The 21,406-nt window shown below is 51.6% G+C and overlaps 1 long non-coding RNA gene across 2 annotated transcripts; it reads left to right on the plus strand.

Moving 5' to 3' along the window:
• Nucleotides 1-229: 229 nt before the first annotated feature.
• Nucleotides 230-12,780, plus strand: LOC106701281 (uncharacterized). Of its 2 annotated transcripts, none has more exons than XR_011466389.1 (3): nucleotides 230-360; nucleotides 6,508-6,588; nucleotides 11,512-12,780. It is a non-coding gene; the product is annotated as an uncharacterized lncRNA (long non-coding RNA). The 2 variants fall into 2 exon arrangements; XR_011466388.1 differs by lacking the exon at nucleotides 230-360 and adding an exon at nucleotides 800-1,117.
• The last annotated feature ends 8,626 nt before the right edge of the window (nucleotides 12,781-21,406 follow it).

Consider the following 21,406-nt stretch of genomic DNA (forward strand, 5'->3'; position numbering starts at 1 on the left):
AGGGAAGGTCAGTGTGTTCTTGAAATTCTGCATCCAGACGTCAATGCCAGTTCCTGGGATCACCTCTCAGAACATCTGCCAAATGGCTGGGTTCACAGAGGTCGGAGAATGCCCGCCTGTGCGTGTTGACTCACTGGAGCACATTGTCAGGAGAAGCTGGAAAGCGTGTTAGCATCCCCACCTCAGGTTCCAAAGCGCAGTGTGGGTCAGAGCATCCCTGCATTCATGCTTTCCTTTTTTTTTTCCACGCCCCTCATCAAGAAGCCCGTATTAAAATGAATTATCAGGTCAGCACTAATAAGAAGGTGCAACATGAAAGTCAGCTCTCTGCCAAGAAGGACGACAAACTCTTCTTTAACGGTAAAGCACCCTGGCGGGCCCCGCCCAAGCTCAGCCACGGTGGGAGGACTGGAGGCTGCAGACAGAGATGTCTCCTTCCTGGGACGAACAGCCTGGTCGGAGAGTGAGGCCACTGCCCCGGGTCGGGTCAGGCAGGTCCCGCCTGGTGGGGACGGGGGCGCCCCAGCCCCGCCTCCTGCCCGTGGGTCTGAGGAGCACACAGTCCTGCTGTCCTGCAGGCAGGTGGCCGCCCCAGCAGGGGAGGGCCCCACCCCTTGTCCCCTGCCCCCGCAATTCCACTGCGGTCACTGCTCCTTCCCCGGGGCGGGTGGGGCGGGGAGAGCCCAGTGTCCCCAGGGGGAGTCCCCAGGAAATGGGATGAAGAGCAGTGAGCTGGGGCTCTGAGGCTGCAGAGTCAGCGTCCTTCGGGGTCACAGAGGAGGCCAAGCACGAGAAAGGAGGCACCGCACAGCTCCCGGGCTCCCTGTGCGCCCGATCTGAGCCCTGGAAGCGAGACCAGGCCCCGGGGGACGAGAGCAACTCAAATACTCACTCCCGGGCCCCACTGAGCTTCACTGCAGCAGGGCCAGGAACTCAGGTTTCAGTCTGTCCCCGGTCTCCGGTCTCTCCTGGGAGCCAGCCTCTGGGTTTGGAAGCTGGAGCAGTAACAGGAGTCCGGTCCCTTCTAAGACCTCTGGGCGCAGCCCACTCCTTGACTGTGCAAACCGCCCAGTGGTTATGAGATAAATAAAGCTGGACGTCTTCTTTCGGGCCCACGGTAGGAGAGGTTATGGGGCGAGTCTGTGCTGAAAGGTCTGAGCACGAGCTGGACTGGCCTTGGGGCACAGGCTCCCTGCGTCCCACCCATCGCAGTCACTGAAGAGGGGAGAATGGGCTGACTGTCCCGAGATGGGAGTCCCCGCAGGGGCTGCCGGGGGTCAGAGGTGAGGCAGAAAGGAACGGGTAGGGCACGTCCGCTGTCCGAGCAGGCACTGGCTCACCGGTCCTCAGAGGGACCATGAGATCCCCCAGCCGGCCGCGTGGCAGACGGACGCGAGGGGGCCACACGCCCCGCAGTGCTTGTCCCGGGCCGCCCCTCCGTCCTAAGACTGCCCTGAGGGCCCGGGGGGGCATCCCGCAGACGGCTCCCTGAGCGGCTGGCACCGCGGTAGATTCCCGTGGGCCCCTGGGCTTCAGAGCCCACGGATCCGTTAATGGAAGTGTGTTGCTCCTAACGGCCATGTGTGAGTTAGAGAAAGCAGAGGTGAGTCACGAGTTTGGGGCAGGGTGGGTGGGTGAGGGCCGGCCTCGGAGGGGACTCAGGGATGAACAGATGCTCACCTGCCGTCTGGGGGCCGGGAGGGATGGGGAGCGTGGTGCGGTGGGCCGGGAAAGGCCCCCGGGCAAAGAAGCTGCTCCCCTCTGTCCTGAGATGACCACCCCGCCCCGTGAAACCAGAGCCCGGGATGCCACTGGGGTGGCCATGAGCCCAAGGCTCAGGGCGCAGAGACCCCACCTCTGGGGCAGCTGCCCTTGTGGTATGTCCCGGGAGCAGGGACCGGCGGTGGCCCACAGGTGCGTCTGGGCCCCCAGTTTCTTGACCAGTGGCCACTGTCCATGAGAGTCAAGGCTGAGGGTGACCTGGAGCAAAGCTGGCGACCCATACAGGAGGCAGGCAAGTGTGGCACATGGAAGGAGCCCAGACCCCAGCTCCCCTGCTCTCGTCAGCCAAATTCCAGCGGGCGCCGCCGCCAGCAGAGCCGCCAGACACGGCGAGGGTGCTTCTGACGCTGGCCTCGTCTGCCCCCTCATGTTAGAGGGCTGGGTGCCTGGACCGCAGCTGTTCTGGGAGAAGTCCATGGGGAACCGGCGTTGGGGCAGGACGTTAGACGGTGCAGGGAGGGCATAGACGGTTTGCGAGAGGAAACCAAAGCCTTAGTGTGGTCACCTAGGAGCATGAAGGGACAGCTCCGAGAAGGGCAGGGCAGCCTTGGGCAGTGGCACTTGGGTGCAGACGGGGTCTCCCGGGCTCGGGAGGAGCCTCCTGGCTGGAGCAGGAACAGAAGGAAGTTGTGAGCAGGGCAGAGGACCGTCACTCTCAGCAGCGACCGCGACAGTGCCTCTGAACAGAGACACGTCCTCGCCATGTGCTCTTGGCCACAGGCAGGCCGTGTCCAGCTATTTATAAATGGAAGTGGGTTGCCACGGTAACCCTGAGTGTGCGTGCACACGCCGCGGCGCGTCTGGGAAACAATACCTCGGGCCAAACGAGGACGATGCAAGCATTTAATCCAGTCTCCTTTGTGAGACTTACGCAAAACAAACTTGCAGCAGCAATACAGATGGCTTCCTGTTCCCCCTTCCACGGCGCTGCCCGCTGTGGACGGCTCACGCAACCCGACACAACCGCGAAAACCAGGGTGGCGCTGCTGACGCATCGCAGTCAGGCGGCCTACAGACCCACGTCCAAGCTGGCCGGTTATCTCACCAATTTTTCTTTTTTTTCCTGGCTCCAGGATCCATCCAGGATTCCGCATTGTCTTTATCTCTCAGGTCACTTTTAGTCTCTTCCAACCTGGGAAGTTTCCTGATCTGTCCTTCACAGCCTTGAAGACAGCGCAGGCTAGTTCTTTCATAGAATCTCTTTCCATTTGAGTTTGTCTCACATTTTCCCATGACTAAATTCAGGTTATGCGTTTGGGGCAAAAATGTGAAAGACATGATGCAAATATATCTCTTTGTCAGGGAAGTTTACTTCATTGCTGGTTTAAGGTGATGGATATCTGATTTCTCCATAATCAGGTTAAAAGTTTTTGCGTGTGTAAATATACCTTGTGGGGAGATACTTTCAGATTCTGAAAATATCTTTCTTTCTTTCTCATCTTATTTTCACCTACTGATCTAGCACCCTTGCAAAAATAACCACTGTTTTTGTTGTCTACTCTCAATTCTTTGAGACCCCATGGACTGCAGCACACCAGGCTTCCCTGTCCTTCACCATCTCCCAGAGACATCCATCCTCTGTCGTCCCCTTCTCCTCCTGCCCTCAATCTTTCCCAGCATCAGGGTCTTTTCCAATGAATTGGCACTTCGCATCCGGTGGCCAAAGTACTGGAGTTTCAGCTTCAGCATCAGTCCTTCCAATGAATATTCAGGACTGATTTCTTTTAGGACTGACTGGTTGGATCTCCTTGCAGTCCAAGGGACTCTCAAGAGTCTTCTCTAACACCACAGTTCAAAAGCATCAATTTTTCGGCGCTCAGCCTTCTTTTCGGTCCAACTCTCACATCCATACACGACTACTGGAAAAACCATAGCTTTGACAGTTTGGACCCATGTCGGCAAAGTGGTGTCTCTGCTTTTTAATACACTGGCTAGGTGTGTCATAGCTTTCCTTGCAAGGAGCAAGCGTCTTTTAATTCCATGGCTGCAGTCACCATCTGCAGTGATTTTGGAGCCCAAGAAAATAAAGTCTGTCACTGTTCCCGTTGTCTCCCCATCTATTTGCCAAAAGGTCAGTTCCTGTTTCCGACGTTCCTTCTGCACGGATTGGTTAGGATTCTACTGTAAGGAAGGACGCTCTTTCTCCTCCCTTTATTCATTGTTTATCCCACTGTGTGTTTACATCTCCATGAACTTACTAACCGCTGATACTGATAGTGGGCAATAAGCCATCAATGTTTACTTCCTCAGGCTCTCAGACTTGGTTCCCAGGAGCTCGGCGTGCTGTCCTCCCTTGGGAGCACCTTCTAGCTTTCTGGGGACACAAGAAGCCTCAGGCCGCTCCCTCACTTGCCCTGGCCCCACCCCAGGACCTCCCACGTCTCCAAGGAGCCCTGATTCCTCGTCCCGGAGGATGGTGGTTAGACGTGTTCCCCGCTCCTGACCCGTCGTCGTTTCCAGGCCCTCCCCGCAGACAGGGCTGGGAAGATTTGGGTGTGCCGATCCGTCTGTTCAGATGTCAGACTCCATGAGTTCAGACTGACCCCACCTGACCTTCGGGCTCACCTGAGCCGCCTCCTCTTTTTTTTTTTTTTGCCTTTATAATTTTTTTTTAATTTTTTTAACACCAAAAACATTTTATATTGGAGTATAGCCAATGAATAAGGTTGTGGTAGTTTGAGGTGGACAGCAAAGGGACTCAGCCATGCATTGACATGTATCTATTCTGCCCCAAACTCCCATTCAAGCTGCCACATAACATTGAGCAGAGTTCCCTGTGCTATGCAATAGGTGTTTGCTGGTTATCCATTTTAAATAGAGCAGTGTGTACATGACTTTCCCAAAGTCCCTAACTATCCCTTCCCTCCAGTCCTCCTCTCTTCTTCACTGAGAGAAACCCGACTCCCAGACGCCACTAGGGCGGATCCCCTGACCCAGTTCTGGAATCCCAAGAAACAGGTGAGACTTCCTGGTGGATACCCACCCCTGCGGAAAACAGAGCTGCTGTCAGACCAGAGTCGTATCCAGCCTCTCGTTCTCAGCATTGCCGTGTACAGTGGCGTCCTGCTCGCCAAAGCTCCTTGTTAGTTCTTTCCTTCCCACGCCCTTCCATGCATGCCTTCTCTGTGTGTGCCAAGTCACTTCAGTCTTGTCTGACTCTTTGTGACCCCATGGACTGTAGCCCGCCAGGCTTCTCTGTCCCTCGGATTCTCCAGGCAAGAATACTGGAGTGGGCTGCCACACCCTTCTCCAGGGGATCTTCCCAACCCAGGAATCTAACCCACGTCTCTTATATCTCCTGCATTAGCAGGCATGTTCTTTACCACCTGGGAAGCCCGCTCTTCCATGGGGCTCTCTTACTCATCTGTAATTCCATTTGGGGCTTAGATTCCATTCTGGGTCCCTCTCCATCATGGCTGATTTTACAGATTTATTTTGGAGCGTGTAAAACGTGTTGTTTAGTTGCTAAGTTGTGTCTGACTCTTTTGTGACCCTATGGACTGTAGCCCACCAGGCTCTGTCCATGGGATTTCCCAGGAAAGAATCCTGAAGTGGTTGCCATTTCCTTCTCCAGATCTTCCTGACCCAGGCATGGAAGCCGCATCTCCTGCATCGGCAGGCAGGTTCTTTTCCACTGAGCCACCTGGGAAGCCTTTGTGTGAAACATGACCCTGGCTCTAACAGAAAACATCAAACACCAGGAGTCTAACCCTCAATCCTCAAACACATTCCCACCCGCTTCTTTCCACCTGCTCCTTCTTGCCTCCTGCTGCAACCAGCCTCACCACTTTCTGGCTTGTCCTTTCTGCATTTTCTTCGACACAAAGGAACAAGTGCATGCAAATGCTCCTTTTCTGGGTACAAGATTATTCTGTTTATTGTTTTACATCTTTTTTTCTCCAATTGAAATACAGTTGACATACAATATCATGTTAGTTTCAAGTGTGCTACATAGCGGCTTGACATTTGCATACATTATGAAATGATTGTCAAGATAAGTCTATTAACCATCTGTCCCTAAACAGGTATTACAGTATTATTATGCACATTCCTTATGCTGTTTATTACAGCCCCGAGGCTTAATTATATTATAACCGGAGGTGTGCACTTCTCAATCCCCTTCAACTATTTTGCCAGCTCCCCTCTCCTCTGGCAATCCCTCCCTCGCTCTTTGTATCGATGAGTCCGTCTTCATTTTGCTATGTTTGCTTTGTTTTTTTTAGGTTTGACATGTAAATGAGATCATACAATATTTATCTTTTCTCCATCTGACTTCACTTAGCATAATACCGTTGTAGTGCCTGTCTTCTTATCCAGTGTGCATTAAGCCACTTTATTAGCTATGATCATGTAAGTTTTCTCATCACCTCTTCTTTCTCACATGAAAGCTAGCACCCGGGAGACATTTCACACTTTCCCTTCTTTTAACCCAGCAGCACACGCTGTAACGCGCTTTATGTCTGTTTGTAGGAAGCGTCCTCACTGTTTATCTTTTTTACAGCTGCATAGTTATCCACCGGAGGACACAATGTAGGTGATTCAAACACCCTTCAATGCATGGGTATTCAGCCTCTTTCCAACATTTTGCAAACAATGCTGAGATGGATAACTGATGCACACGTATTTCCATATTGTCAGGAGGCATCCTTCAGGGTAGATAGCAACTGTGGAATTAAATCACATTGTGCATCAAATCTTGATCACTGTGCTTACTTTTTCCTACAGATGAGGACAAAGAAATACTTTATCAGATTAAAAGCCTAGCAGCTCTGGAAAGAATCATTGAAAGTCTCCGGAAATCTTTAGGTAAAGGGAACCAGGGGCCCACCATGGCGATAGATGAGTGTGGGGGATCGGTCCTTGAGCTGGGGCTGTCCCCCTGGTGAGACGGGAGGTACCGCACCCACTGCAGGGACCAGCGTGAGCCGTGAGCAGCTCTGGACAAGCAGGTGACTCTATCCTGAGGGGACCCTGTGAGCCCCACTCACGAGTCCACAGTCCAGGAGTCACGGGGCCACCAGCAGGCTCCCCGCACTTCTTGGCTGAACTGAACAAGGCCGAGCCGCTTTTCCAGGAGTGAGGGGGAGGAGGGCTTCACACACCCCCGTGTCGCCGTGACCAGGCCCAGGGAGGTCCCACACCCCCGGGCAGACACGCCCCTCTCCGCAGGCGCCTCCCCATGGGGGCCGGCCTCCCGCCCCTCCTGGGCCGCAGTGTACTCACTGCTGAAGTCGCCCACGCCGTCCCCCTCCGCTTCTGCCTCCGGCCCCACGCTTGTCCCTGGAACTCTCGAGAACACCTCCGAGCCTCTCCTAGGCTGGCCTCGCGGCCTCCTTTCCTCTCTGAGTCAGACCTGGCCGCCACGCTGAAGGTTCCAAGCAACTTCTGCAGCATCACACACGCCGTGCACCCGCCCGGATTCAACCTTATCTCACGTGGACCGAGCACGTGCCCCGCGCCAGGCGCTGGGTTCAGATCCCGGGATTTATCTGACCCCTACCCCGCCCCCCCTCCCGCGCCCACCCCGCCCCACAGAACGGCTTCCCGGTGGCTCAGCGGTAAGAATCAGCCTGCAAAGCAGGAGACGCAGGAGACGTGGGTTCGATCCGAGTCAGAAAGATCCCCTGGAAGGGGGCATGGCCACCCACTCCAGTATTCTTGCCTGGGAAATGTCATGAACAGAGGAGCCGGGTGGGCTACAGTCCATAGGGCTACAAAGAGTCCCACATGCCCGAAGCCACCGAGCTCACGCACGCACGCATGTGCACGCGCACGCACAACCCCACCGGGAACTGCTGGGTGGTGACACGTCCCATCGCTGCTCTTCCAGGCCCCGCTGTCCTCCGGCAGCGAGACTGCTGTCCTGTCCTTGGCTCAGCGCCCATGAGACAGAATCTAGGCTCAGCACTGGGACTTCCCAGGGGTTCAGGGTGAGGCAGGGCCTTCCGCCTTGGACTTTGGGGGCCCGAGCGGTCCCGAGGCTCCTCCTGGACCTCGGCCGAGGCCTCTTGTTACCCCAAAGTTGCCGGTTCTCCATCCCCTCCTCGCTCTCTGGCAACCTCCCCTAAATTCACGTTCCCTTCTTTCCCTCCGAGCAAACATGCCCTGTAGTCCAGGGCTCTGATCCGCATCTGTGACACCCTCTGAGGCCAACAGGGCTGATGCCCAGCCCAGCACCAGAAACTCGGAAGGTCAGGGCGGCCTCTGTCCCCTCTGCCCCCCACCCAGTTCCTCTGGGGAAACAGCTGGACACTGCCTCTCTCTGAGGGCCAGGGCCAGCTACCAGCCCTTGGGGCTCGGCTGCAGCTAAGAATGCAGGATTTGAAACTCCCTGACCTGGGTAATATTGCATAGGAAGCTGGAATGTTAGGGCCATGAATCAAGGCAAATTGGAAGTGGTCAAACAGGAGATGACAAGAGTGAACGTTGACATTCTAGGAATCAGCGAACTACGATGGACTGGAAGTGAAGGGAAGTCGCTCAGTCGTGTCTGACTCTTTGCGACCCCATGGACTGTAGCCTACCAGGCTCCTCTGTCCATGGGATTCTCCAGGCAAGAGTACTGGAGTGGGTGGCCATTTCCTTCTCCAAAGATGGACTGGAATGGGTGAATTTAACTCAGATGACCATTATATCTACTACTGTGGGCAGGAATCCCTTAGAAGAAATGGAGTAGCCATCATAGTCAACAAAAGAGTATGAGATGCAGCACTTGGATGCAGTCTCAAAAATGACAGGAAGATCTCTGTTCGTTTCCAAGCCAAACCATTCAATATCATGGAATCCAAGTCTATGCCCCGACCAGTAACGCTGAAGAAGCTGAAGTTGAACAGTTCTATGAAGACCTATAAGACCTTCTAGAACTAACACCCCAAAAAGATGTCCTTTTCATTATAGGGGACTGGAATGCAAAAGTAGGAAGTCAAGAAACACCTGGAGTAACAGGCAACTTTGGCCTTGGAATACAGAATGAAGCAGGGCAAAGGCTAATAGAATTCTGCCAAAAGAAGGCACTGCTCATAGCAAACACCCTCTTCCAACAACACAAGAGAAGACTCTACACATGGACATAACCAGACAGTCAACACCGAAATCAGATTGATTATATTCTTTGCAGCCAAAGATGGAGAAGCTCTATACAGTCAGCAAAAACAAGACTGGGAGCTGACTGTGGCTCAGATCATGAACTCCTTATTGCCAAATTCAGACTGAAATTGAAGAAAGTGGAGAAAACCACTACAGCATTCAGCTATGACCTAAGTAAAATCCCTTACAATCATACAGGGGAAGTGAGAAATAGATTTAAGGGACTAGATCTGACAGACAGAGTGCCTGATGAACTATGGATGGAGGTTCGTGATATTGTACAGGAGGCAGTGATCACGACCATCCCCATGGAAAAGAAATGCAAAAAAGCAAAAAAGCTGTCTGAGGAGGCCTTACAAATAGCTGTGAATAGAAGGGAAGCGAAAAGGAAAGATACACGCATTTGAATGCAGAGTTCCAAAGAATAGCAAAGAGATAAGAAAGCCTTCCTCAGCGATCAATGCAAAGAAGTAGAGGAAAACAACAGAATGGGAAAGACTAGAGATCTCTTCAAGATAATTAGAGATACCAAGGGAACATTTCATGCAAAGATGGGCTTGATAAAGGACAAAAATGGTAGGGACCTAACAGAAGCAGAAGATATTAAGAAGAGGTGGCAAGAATACACAGAAGAACTGTACAAAAAAGATCTTCACGACCCAGATAATCATGATGGTGTGATCACTGACCTAGAGCCAGACATCCTGGAATGTGAAGTCAAGTGGGCCTTAGAAAGCATCACTACGAACAAAGCTAGTGGAGGTGATGGAATTCCAGTTGAGCTATTTCAAATCCTAAAAGATAATGCTGTGAAAGTGTTGCACTCAATATGCCAGCAAATTTGGAAAACTCAGCAGTGGCCATAGGACTGGAAAAGATCAGTTTTCATTCCAGTCCCAAAGAAAGACAATGCCAAAGAATGCTCAAACTACCACACAATTGCACTCATCTCATACGCTAGTAAACTAATGCTTAAAATTTTCCAAGCCAGACTTCAGCAATACATGAACCGTGAACTTCCAGATATTCAAGCTGGATTTAGACAAGGCAGAGGAACCAGAGATCAAATTGCCAGCATCCGCTGGATCATTGAAAAAGCAAGAGAGTTCCAGACAAACATCTATTTCTGCTTTATTTACTATCCCAAAGCCTTTGACTGTGTGGATCACAACTGTGGAAAATACTGAAAGAGATGGGAATACCAGACCACCTGACCTGCCTCTTGAGAAACCTGTATGCAGGTCAGGAAGCAACAGTTACAACTGGACATGGAACAACAGACTGGTTCCAAATAGGAAAGGGAGTACGTCAAGGCTGTATATTGTCACCCTGCTTATTTAACTTATATGCAGAGTACATCATGAGAAACGCTGGGCTGAAGGAAGCACAAGCTAGAATCAAGATTGCCAGGAGAAATATCAATAACCTCAGATATGCAGATGACACCACCCTAATGGCAGAAAGTGAAGAGGAACTAAAAAGCCTCTTGATGAAAGTGAAAGAGAGTGAAAAAGTTGGCTTAAAGCTCAACATTCAGAAAACGAAGATCATGGCATCCAGTCCCATCACTTCATGGCAAATAGATGGGGAAACAGTGGCCGACTTTCTTTTTCTGGGCTCCAGAATCACTGCAGATGGTGATTGCAGCCATGAAATTAAAAGACGCTTACTCCTTGGAAGGAAAGTTTTGACCAACCTAGATAGCATATTCAAAAGCAGAGACATTAGTTTGTCAACAAAGGTCCATCTAGTCAAGGCTATGGTTTTTCCCGTGGTCATGTATGGACGTGAGAGTTGGACTATAAAGAAAGCTGAGCACCAAAGAATTGATGCTTTTGAACTGTGGTGTTGGGGAAGACTCTTGAGAGTCCCTTGGACTGCAAGGAGATCCATCCAGTCCATCCTAAAGGAGATCAGGCCTGAGTGTTCACTGGAAGGACCGATGCTAAAGCTGAAACTCCAATACTTTGGCCACCTGATGTGAAGAGCTGACTCATTGGAAAAGATGCTGATGCTCAGAAAGATTGAGGGCAGGAGAAGAAGGGGACAACAGAGGATAAGATGGTTGGATGGTATCACTGACTCAATGGACATGGGTTTGGGTGGACTCCAGGAGTTGGTGATGGACAGGGAGGCCTGGCATACTGCGGTTCATGGGGTCGCAAAGAGTTGAACATGACTGAGCGACTGAAGTGAACTGACCTGACCTTGGTCAAATCCCCTTTGGGCTCCCAGTGAGTTGGGTGACCTTGGGGTGACCTTGGGCAAGGGACAGCACACACGAAGGCTCAGCATCTCCATCCTCTGAGTGGGGTCTTCAGGGCAGCTGTCTCCTTGTGGGGCAGGGGGCCGAGTGGTGTGATGCTGGCTGAGCGTTTAGCCCAGGTCTGACCCACATGACTGGACTGGTGGGAGGGCCACAGTGCTGGCGACCCCAGGAATGCGTTTGTCCTGGGTCAGGGACCACAGGCGAGGGGACCCAGCACTGCCCTGCCCCCGCAGCCCTCTGCCCCATCAATGAACCCGGGGCCCCATCTCTCAGCCCGGGCTCTCCCGGATGAGTGGGCCATAGGGGGTGGGTCTGAAATGCAGGCTCACAGGAACACCTAGAATTTCTCAAGAAAATCTCCTCTTTCCAAACAGGGAGTTCGCTCATGAAAAGGAGAAAGAAGTATAAACATTTGTTCAGGGGAGGCAAATACCTCGAGCGGAGACAGAGCCTAGACTGAGAACGCAGGACTGCCTGAGGGACTCCCCACTCACCCCCACCACTAGGAAGACAGACAGAGAAGAGTTACTGACCATTCTGTATAAAGAAGAACCGTTTTACTCAAGGAGTGCCAAATAAAATGAACCTATTTAAATATTAAGTTAGAGGCAATGTGGTTCTTTTCCCTTAAACAAAAAAAGAAATGAAATCTAATTGAGCCTGAAAAATAGGAATGTCCACAGCTCCTACTGCCTACCGGGAGGAGCTTTGGAAAAAAACGTAACCTCAGAGACTGTGCCACCGTCAGGCTCCTCCAGAGAGCAGAACCTACAAGACGGGAGTAGAAAGTAGAAAGATCGGAAAATAATCAAGAGGCTTTAGATCACGTGATCATGGAGTCTGACAAGTTCCGAGAGCTGCACCCAGGAGAGACGACGGTGTGGTTTCAGTCTGAGTCTGAAGCCTGACAGCCTGGAGACCCAGGAAGAGCCAATGTTTCAGTTCAAGTCCAAAGGCAGGAAAAGGCTGGTGTCTCGGTTGGAAGGACATCTGGCGTGAGGAGTTCCCTCTTACTCTGGGGAGGGTCAGATTTCTGTTGTATGTGCGCCTTCAGCTGCTCAGAGCAAGCCCTCCCACATCAGGGAGGGGGGCGATCTGCTTGACTCAGTCCGCTGATCTGACTGTGAACTTCATCCAGAAACAACCTCATAGAAACACCAGAATAATGTTTGACCAAGTATCTGGGCACCCCATGGCCCAGTCAAGCTGGCACATGAAGTTAATGTCCACGTTTGTCCATGAATGCCAGAACCTATGAAGTCCTGACAAGCAGCCCTTCCACGCCCCGCTCCTGCCCAGCATCATGCAAGGGGCACGGCCAGGGCTGCAGTGTGTGCACACAGGCAGAGTACGCTTCATGGCCTCGTGAAGGATCAGAAAACACACTCTGGGTTTCTGTGACGATGAACCCACATTCCAGGGAGCTGAGTGGTTTGACCCTCACGGAGGGCGGTGCTGACATCACACCTCCCCGTGGCCAGCTGGTTCACAGGCACGTCCAACCCGAAGGGTGCCTACCTGTTTTGAATCTGATCCCCAACTGAAACCAAGATCCCTACTGAGAGGAAGGCTTTCAGGTCTCCAGGAATGACCCAACTCCACGTAATTTTCACTGCACTGGAACTCTGCTTTACCAGAATGAAGGCGGCTGTGGCACAGAGATCAAGCATGCTCTAGGAGCCAGCCCACCCTCAAGACGGTAAGTCTTGTCACCATCAGTGCTTAAGCTGCGGAGGTCTTGGCCCACCAGTATTTTCTGGGAGACTGAAATTTTTTTCTCAGCAACTGCCAACACGTCTTCAGTGGTTTCTTGTCCAAACTGATTTTGGTTGTGGACGAGATCAGCACACTGAGGTGAGCAGGCTGGAAAGTGAGATTGCCCCATTTCTCCAGAAAGGCAGGTTTGGGAAAAGCTCATGAATCTTGTCTTAAAAACAGCCATGGAGAGAGAACTTCTGCTCCAAGGTGCAGACTTGGCAGCAGATCGATGTTGGTTCTAAAACATCACTTTCAAAGGCAGCTGGAGACAGGATCATTGATGTTTTTGAATTGTGGTGCTTGAGAAGAGTCTTGAGAGTCCCATGGACAGTGAGGAGCTCAAACCAGTCAATCCTAAGGCAAATCAGCCCTGAATATTCTTTGTAAGAACTGGTGTTGAAGCTGAGGCTCCATACTTTGGTCACCTGATACAAAGAGCCAACTCACTGGAAAAGACCCTGATGCTGGGAAAGACTGAGGGCAGGAGCAGATGGGGGCAACAGAGGATGAGCTGTTTGGATGGCCTCACCGACTCAACGGACACGAGTTTGAGCAAACTCCAGGAGATGACAAAGGACAGGGAGGCCTGGCGTTCTGCAGCCCATGGGGTCACAGAGCCGGACATGACTTAGCGACTGAACAACAGAGATAGACTCGAACTAAAGCGTCTTATTGTAATTTGCTGGCTGTGCACTCTTCTCAGACCCCCTCTTCTCTTACCCCTCTCTCCCAGGTGTCATTAAGATGACTGTAAGATGGAGTACTGGAGGACTGGAGTCAGAGAACGAGGTCTTAATCCAACCCCAAGTTCCCAGACGAGGAAGCTGAGGCAGAGAGAGATCCCAAGACTCGCGGTCACCGAGTAAGTCGGTGGCCGAGCAGGAAGCAAAGAGCTCTGATGTCCAGCCTCTCTGGATTCCACGGCCCCATTCTGCAGCCCCCTGACAACAAATGGACATTTCACAGTCATTACCTCTGCTTTTATTTCCTACTTGACTCCTGTATTAGGGTGCTCGGACTGCCGTCACAGCGTCGGATGACGGGGTGGCTTAAACAGCAGCAGTGTACTGCCTCCCAGCCTGGCGTCTGGAAGTCCAAGATCGGGGCAGCACTGGGTCCTTCTGAGGCCGCTCTCTGGCCTGCAGACGGCCATCTTCTCCCTATGTCCTCCCACGGTCTTTCCTCCGTACGTGTCCAAACCTCTTCTTGGGGGAAACCTGTTAGAATGGATTAGAGCCCACCCTAATAATAAGCACTCCTTTGAGACCCCATCTTTAAATACAGTCACATTCTGAGTTCCTGGGTGTTACGGCTTCAGCACGTGAACTTCGAGGGGATACAACTCTGCCCAGAACCCCTCATTTGTGGAGTATTCTGTGCTTTGCACTGTCTACAGGCACATAGGACCATCCGGCCCTCGTCACAGGGAGGGAGGGAGAAGTCACCCGCACTCAGAGACACTGAGTGACCTTCTCAGTGTCGCAGCATCAAACGGCCCGTGCTGGGCCCCATACCGCAGCAGGCCTTCTAATCCGGAGGCCGGGGTCTTCTCACTAAACGTTACGAAACCGTGCCCATCACTGCTTGCCCATCAGGACGTTATTGGTGTAATCAGTTGGCTTAGCACTGCTGCCCCCAGGTAGGCAAGATATTACAAAGCCCCTTTCGTGGCCTTCTGCAGATTAAACTGCAGTTTGACCTCAGCCTTCCCCTGACCCACCTCTGAGGCTTTGTTGTCTTTGTCGTTCGGGCGCTAAGTCACGTTCAGCTTTCTGTGACCCGTGGACTGCAGGACACCAGGCTTCCCTGTCCTTCACTGTCTCCCAAAGTTTGTTCACACTCATGTCCATCGAGTCGGTGATGCCATCCAACCATCTCATCCTCTGTCACCCTCTTCTCTTGCACTCAATCTTTCCCAGCATCAGGGTCTTTTCCAATGAGTCTGCTTTTTGCATCAAGTGGCCAAAGTATTGGAGCTTCAGCTTCAGCATCAATCCTGAACCTTATAACATCTCTCAGTACAGCAGTTTTAGGATCCTGCAAGTGCCATGATTTAATATTTTGACCACACAAAGCTGTTTCCAATCGAAGTGACAATATCCACAACAGCTGAGACAGAACCCTGGGTCCCCAGCACAGAGCTGAGCTCCGTTCCCTGGAGACCTGCTCTCCAACGGCGTACATACACTCAACACTACAGAGTTGTACACTTATGGTTAAGATGGTAAATTCAATGCTATGGTTTTTCTAACACAATTAAAAAAGAATACCTTAAAGTGTATAGCCACAGCTACACTGTGAAGAAAGTGAAAAGAGAGTCCACAGAATAAGAGAAAGTTTTTGTGATCATATATCTGATAAGAGACATGTATCTAAAAGATAAAAAGATCTATCTGTTGCTCACTCAGTCACTTAGTCGTGTCTGACGCTTTGCAACCCCGTGGACTGCAGCATGCCAGGCTTTCCAGTCCATCACCAACTCCCAGAGCATATTCAAACTCATGTCCATTGAGTCAGTGCTGCCGTCCATCCATCTTATCCCTTCTCCTCCTGCCTTCAATCTTTCCCAGCATCAGGGTCTTTTCCAATGAGTTGGCTCCTCGTATCAGGTGAGCAAAGTACTGGAGTTTCAGCTTTAGCATCAGTCCTTCCAATGAACACCCAGGACTGATCTCCTTTAGGATGGACTGGTTGGCTCTCCTTTCAGTCCAAGGGACTATCGAGAGTCTTCTCCAACACCACAGTTCAAAAGCATCAATTCTTTGGCGCTCAGCTTTCTTTAGGGTCCAACTCTCACATCCATACATGACCACTGGAAAAACCACAGCCTTGACTAGATGGACCTTTGTTGGCAAAGTAACATCTTTGCTTTTTAGCATGCTGCTTTTTAGATCTATTTGTGGGGAGGGATAAATTGGGAGATTGGGATTGACATACATATGGTACCATATGTAAAACAGATAACCAACAGAGACTTACTTATGGCACGAGAAACTGCTCAATATTCTGTGATAACCTAGGTGGGAACATAACTTTTAAAAGAAGGGATGCATGTATGTGTACAACTGAATCACTTTGTTGTACACCTGAAGCTAACACAGCATTGCTAATCAGCATGCTCCAATATAAAATAAAGATTAAAAAATAAATAAAAGATCTATTACAACTCAACAGTAGAAAGACAAACAGCCTGATAAAAATGGACAAAAGCTCTGAACACACAGTTTTCCAAAGAAAACAGGCCTTCAGTCAAGCCTCGTACTCAATCAGAGGGATCGCTAGACTTCCCTCAGTAGGGAAAAGCCTCAACTAGTCATGCTGATTTATTGTTAGATGATATATTAGCTTCCAGCTTGCCAGAGCTGACCCACAAACACAAAATACAAGGTACATATATGTAATTTAAAATTTTCCACTAGCCACACTAAAAATAAATAAAAATAAACCAAGAAACCAACTTGAATAACATGTTTTATTTAACCCAGTATAACCAAAATATTTCCGCCAACAATGCAGGGCACCCAGGTGTGATCCCTGGGTTGGGAAGGTGCCCTGGAGGAGAGCACGATAACCCACTCCAGTACTCCTGCCTGAAGAATCCCCACAGACAGAGGAGCCCTTCGGGCTACAGTCCCTGGGGGTGGCGAGGAGTCGGACACGACTGAGCGACTAAGCGCAGCGCAGCACATCCAAAATATTATAAGTTTGACATATACTCAGTGTTAAAAATCACTAGTGAGGCATTTCATATTCTTCTATTCTTACTAAGTTTTACAGCACACGCTTTACCCTCACAGCACATCTCAGTTGGAGCATTCAGTTTCCGCTGGGAATACCTGGTCTGTATTTAGATTTCAGAATAAGAAAGAAAAGAAAGGAATGTAAGTCACTCAGTTGTGTCTGACTCTTTGTGATCCCATGGACTGTAGCCTACCAGGCTCCTCTGTCCATGGGCTTCTCCAGGCAAGAATACTGGAGCGGATTGCTGTTTCCTTCTCCAGGGGATCGTTTCAGAAAACTCACTGTCAGAAGAGAAGCACTCAGCCCAAGTTGTTTTTAGGTTGTTTAAAAATATTTAACATTTTTTCCAATCACGGAATCAAGTTTAAGATTTTCAGTTCAGTCACTCAGTCGTATCTGACTCTTTTCGACCCCATCAATCACAGCACGCCAGGCCTCCCTGTCCATCACCGATTCCTGGAGTCCACCCAAACCCATGTCCATTGAGTCAGTGATGCCATCCAACCATCTCATCCTCTGTCGTCCCCTTTTCCTCCTGCCCTCAATCTTTCCCAGCACCAGAGTCTTTTCCAATGAGTCAGCTCTCTGCATCAGGTGGCCAAAGTATTGGAGTTTCAGCTTTAGCATCAGTCCTTCCAATGAACACCCAGGACTGATCTCCTTTAGGATGGACTGGTTGGATCTCCTTGCAGTCCAAGGGACTCTCAAGAGTCTTCTCCAACACCACAGTTCAAAAGCATCAATTCTTCGACACTCAGCTTTCTTTACAGCCCAACTCTCACATCCATACATTACCACAGGAAAAACCATAGCCTTGACTAGACGGACCTTTGTTGGCAAAGTAATGTCTCTTGTTTTTTAATATGCTGTCTAGGTTGGTCATAACTTTCCTTCCAAGGAGTAACTGCCTTTTATTTTTTTTTATTTTTTTATTTTTTCTGCCTTTTAATTTCATGGTTGTAATCGCCATCTGCAGTGATTCTGGAGCCCAGAAAAATAAAGTCAACCAACTGTTTCCCCATCTATTTGCCACGAAGTGATGGGACCGGATGCCATGATCTTCGTTTTCTGAATGTTGAGCTTTAAGCCAACTTTTTCACTCTCCTCTTTCACTTTCATCAAGAGGCTCTTAGTTCTTCACTTTCTGCTACAAGGGTGGTGTCATCTGCATATCTTTTGAATTTAGGATTTTAAATTCAAATTTAAGTAAGTTAAGATTAAGTACCACTGAACATTTTCAAGTGTGCAGTTTGGATCTTAGGTTCAATGAAAAGGTACTGGCGGGCAGTTCTGTTAGATTTGCACATTGAGAAGATCCTGTGGCTGCCGGACAGGAAAAGTGAAGAAGCCGTCAGGCTGGTTTAAGCGAGAGATTGTAGATAAAGAGGCGGGTGGGGCGAGGGGGCAGAGAAGGACCTGGGCCCCTAACCCTAACCCGGGGGCAGGGCCACCAGGACCTGTGTGAGGACGGGAGCAGGAGGGGAAGGTGCTGACCCCGTGCTGGGTGTGAGCCAAGGCAGAGGCACGGGGGTCCTCTGAGAAGAGAGGCTGAGAACCCAACCGGGGGTGGGGGGTGGGGGGCACAGTGAGAAGGGGCACTGTGCATGGGGTGACCCAGGCATTTCAGCTGGGGCGAAGTAGGGATGCCTGGCAGATTGCCAAATGCAGCTGGAAACTGGATTTAAACCCCAACAGAGGTCAGGGTTGGAGAGGTGAATTTAGGAACCATCAAAAGGTCTTCCGGGGTGGCTCAGTGGTAAAGAATCTGCCAGCAATGCAGGAGACCCCGGTTCAATCCCTGGGTCAGGAAGATCCCCTGGAGGAGGGAATGACAACCCACTCCTGTATCCTTGCCTGGAGAATTCCATGGACAGAGGAGCCTCGCAGGCTACAGTCCACAGGGTGGCAAAGAGCTGGACATGACTGAGCCACTAACACTTGCACTTCAGAAGGGCACGGGGTGCGATGAAAGTGCCCAGGAAGAGAGCAGGGAGAGGGGCCAGTGACCCAGGACCCAGGCCTGGGATCCTTGGACATCTGGAGGTGCGACAGGAGAGCTGGGGAGCCTCTGAAGCCAGGAGATCAGGGCCAACCCACAGAGCGTCCGTGGAGGAAGATTAGGACAGAGGGCTGATCACGGGCTTGGCAACAAGGTCTGTGCTGAGCTCGAGCTGTTACAGGCGTGGGAGGGGGAGGCATGCCGGGGGCTAACACCTGGCTGGAGTGCGCTGTGGAGGGCACATGAGGCTTTCTTGACATTAGACCAGGTTCGCAGTAGCTGAGAAGGTACGCGTGGTGAAGCGCTGTTCTCCCGAGGCAGAGCAGCCCGGCTGGTGACACTGAGCTGGCTCCCTGTGGACCGTGTTGACCCAGGTAGCAGGGCTGGAGAAACGCTGAGCACTTATTAGATATTTACACTTCCTGTCAGCGAACTGCATGCTCACGTCCTCTGTCTGCTTCCTTTCGCTGTTCGTCTCTCTCTTGTGGACTCTGTGTATGCCGAATACCAACGCTTTGTTGAATGACTTGCAAACTCTTTCCTCCTGTCTGCTGCTTACCTTTCACTTTGTTTCTGGTGACTTTTGTCAAAATGAAGGCATCGATTATAATATAGTCATGTGTGTCCTTTTTCTGTGGGTCGCTTTGTGAGTCTTGTTAAGAAATCTTTCACCACTCTAACGCCATAGAGATGGCCTGCTGTCTCCTGTGAACCGTTTCCACTTCTGTTTCCGCATTTCTAGTCCACACGGACTGGATTTTGAGTGTGGCATAACTCAAATACCCTCCTCTTGCCCCTGGTCCACGGAGGCAGGCAGGGTCAAACGAGCGACGGTGACGACAGCTCCTGGTCCCCGACCCTTCTTGGGAGAGGAGCAAGCCCTTGCCGGAGTCTGAGAACCTTTGGCAAGTGCCACTCACAGTGACAGCCCAAGAGGAAGGGGCCACCCTGTACCGGGGATGAAGGAGTCAGGGAAGGGCAGCGTCCAGGAGGGGCCGTCTCCCAAGGGCTGGCAGTCCCGGGAGCGGCTGGCTCACATTCTAAGCGGTGCCCGAGTCTGACAACAAGTGCCCTGGGTGCCTTGTCACTGTGACTCAGTCTTCAAGACAAACAACACACCTCACAGCAACAGCTCATGCCAGGGACACTTCGTAGCTGAAATTTTTATAAACTGTTGGTGGCCAGGGTGTTGGGGGGTGGGGGTGGATAATAAAGAGGCTTGGGAGAACAGTGAGTAACCTAGAGCTTCTCCATCTAAACCCCTCCACACCCACAACCTCTCTGACCCTGACCGGGACCCTTCTGCAGAACCAGCATAATAATGTTGATCTTCTTTAATGAATGAGGAGATTATGCCAACAGGCTGAGAAACACTACTGCAACCCAGTGTGAAGTGTCAGCTGCTCGGTCACGTCCGTGGACAGTCGCCCACCAGGCTCTAATGTCTATGGAATTCTCCGGGCAAGAATACTGGAGTGGGTTGGCATTCCCTTCTCCAGGGGAATGTCCCCAACCCAGGGATCAAACCCAGGTCTCCTGCATTGCAGGCAGATTCTTTACCATTTGAGCCGCCAGGGAAGCCCAGAGATTTCTTCAACCTGAGTTGGGGGAGACGGGGCAGGGCTGGAGGGCCGGCCACAGCTCCCTGAGCCGCCGCTGCTCAGTCTGCCCTGTCTGTCTCCGGCCGCCTCCTGCACCCCCAGCCCCACGCGGCCAGGAAGGGGTGCAGGGCTCCAGCAGAGTGGGATGACAGTGGTTTCCACGCGTTTGCCTTCCAGGTAGAGACACCTGGGGATCAAGAGACAGGAGCTTTTCTCTCCCACCTCGCCTCCAGGGCAGAGTGCTTTTACTGTGACAGCCTCCCTCCAGTTATTTCATCAGAGGGCTAGGATCCCACTGTCCCGGGTAACAGAGATTCCCAGGCTGGATGCGTGCTCTTGTTTCTGGAACATTCTTAAAGAACACATTCGGGGTGGGCGTGTCAGGATGGGCGAGGACGACACGACAGACACCAGGTGCCCGTGGCTGGTCTAGCCCGCAGCTGTCAGCAGCCTCTGCCCAAGGGCTCTGCCCACAGGGTGGCCTCCCAGGGACTTCCGGGCCACTCAGCCAGCCCCCCCAACCCCCACCCCGGGATGGCCAGCACATTTAATAATAGCTGTGGCTCACTGGGGTTCTTCTCTCCCGCGAGAGCTCTGGGAAATGAAGGAATCGGCTGAAATGTTTGAACAGACTGTGCGGTTGACAAGTTAAAGGTCAAGGAGTCGGGAGGGGCCTGCGGGTGCTTTCGGCGGTGATCGGGGCCCTGCCCCCGAGCAGCTCGACCCAGCCGCCCATCTCTGGGCGCCCCCGCCAGCCCGCTGTTCCCCTTTCCTTCAGCAAACCTTCACCCTCCGTCCCCCATGGTTCTGCTTTTGCGTTCTGCTTCTAGGGGAGCACAGACCTTCTGTTTTTTTTCACTGCAAGGGGACTTGTGCTAATCACTTTTCTAAAAAGATTTAAGGAAAACAGGACAATCGGCAAGATTCCAGAACCTTTGTGATGTTTATAGCGGAGATCCCTGGCCCAGGGCAAGGCTCTGTTTCTGAAAACAAGCAGCCATCCATCAAATCTGAGTCTCAGCCTGCATTTCATGGAGCTCGCCCGGTGGCCAGCCCTTGGGAGACGGCCCCTCCTGGACACTGCCCTTCCCTGACCCCTTCATCCCCAGTGCAGGGCGGCCCCTTCCTCTTAGCGCCCCAAAGCACAGCACAGAGCAGCCTGTCACTGCG

The sequence above is a fragment of the Bos mutus genome, chromosome 12 (genome assembly GCF_027580195.1).
Source record: "Bos mutus isolate GX-2022 chromosome 12, NWIPB_WYAK_1.1, whole genome shotgun sequence".
Classification (NCBI taxonomy): domain Eukaryota; kingdom Metazoa; phylum Chordata; class Mammalia; order Artiodactyla; family Bovidae; genus Bos; species Bos mutus.